This window comes from Myotis brandtii, unplaced genomic scaffold (assembly GCF_000412655.1).
Source record: "Myotis brandtii unplaced genomic scaffold, ASM41265v1 scaffold703, whole genome shotgun sequence".
In the NCBI taxonomy this organism is placed as follows: Eukaryota; Metazoa; Chordata; class Mammalia; order Chiroptera; family Vespertilionidae; genus Myotis; species Myotis brandtii.
In genome coordinates, this window is record NW_005370760.1 from 667,001 (window position 1) to 668,175 (window position 1,175).

Below are 1,175 nucleotides of genomic sequence, written 5' to 3' on the forward strand. Positions count from 1 at the left end.
GGGATGCAAGGATGGTACAATATCCGCAAATCAATAAACGTGATACATCACATAAACAAATTGAAGGAAAAAAACCACATAGTCATTTCAATTGATGCAGAAAAAGCATTTGACAAAATCCTTTCTTGATAAAAACTCTCAGCAAGGTGGGAATAGAAGGATCATACCTAAACATAATAAAAGCTATATATGACAAACACACAGCCAACATCATACTGAATGTGTAAAAAGTAAAACCATTTCCCCTAAGAACAGAAACAAAACAAGGATGTCCACTCTCACCACTCCTGTTCGACAGAGTACTGGAAGTACTAGCCATTGCAATCCGACAAGAAGAAGAAATAAAAGGCATCCAAATTGGAAAAGAAGAAGTAAAACTGTCCTTATTCACAGATGACATGATACTGTACACAGAAAATCCTTAAGACTCCATCAAAAAATTATTAGACTTAATAAATGAATTTGGCAATGTAGCAGGATACAAAATTAATGCCAAGAAATCTATGGCATTTCTATACACCAATAATGAACTTACAGAAAGAGAGACTAAAAAAAGCAATCCCATTTACCATCACACCAAAAAAATTAAAATACTTAGGAAAAAACTTGATTAAGGAGGTAAAAGACCTATAGCAGAAAACTGCAGGAAACTGAAAAAGGAGATAGAGGAAGATATAAACAGATGGAAGAACATACCGTGTTCATGGATTGGTAGAATCAACTTCATCAAAATGTCCATACTACCCAAAGCAATCTATAGATTCAATGCAATCCCCAATAAAATACCAACTGCATATTTCACAAACCTAGAAGGAACTTTCCTAAAATTCATCTGGAATAAAAAAAGACGCCAAATAGCTGCAGCAATCCTGAGAAAGAAGAACAAAGTAGATGGGATCTCAATACCAGATATCAAGCTGTATTAGAGCCACTGTTCTCAAAACTGCCTGGTACTGGCACAAGAACACACATATAGATCAATGGAATAGAATAGAGAACCCAGAAATCGACCCAAACCACTATGTTCAATTAATATTCGACAAAGAAGGCATGAACATACAATGGAGTCAAGACAGCCTCTTCAATAAATGGTGTTGGGAAAATTGGACAAATACATGCAAAAAGATGAAACTAGACCACCAACTCACACCATACACAAAAATAAACTCAAAATG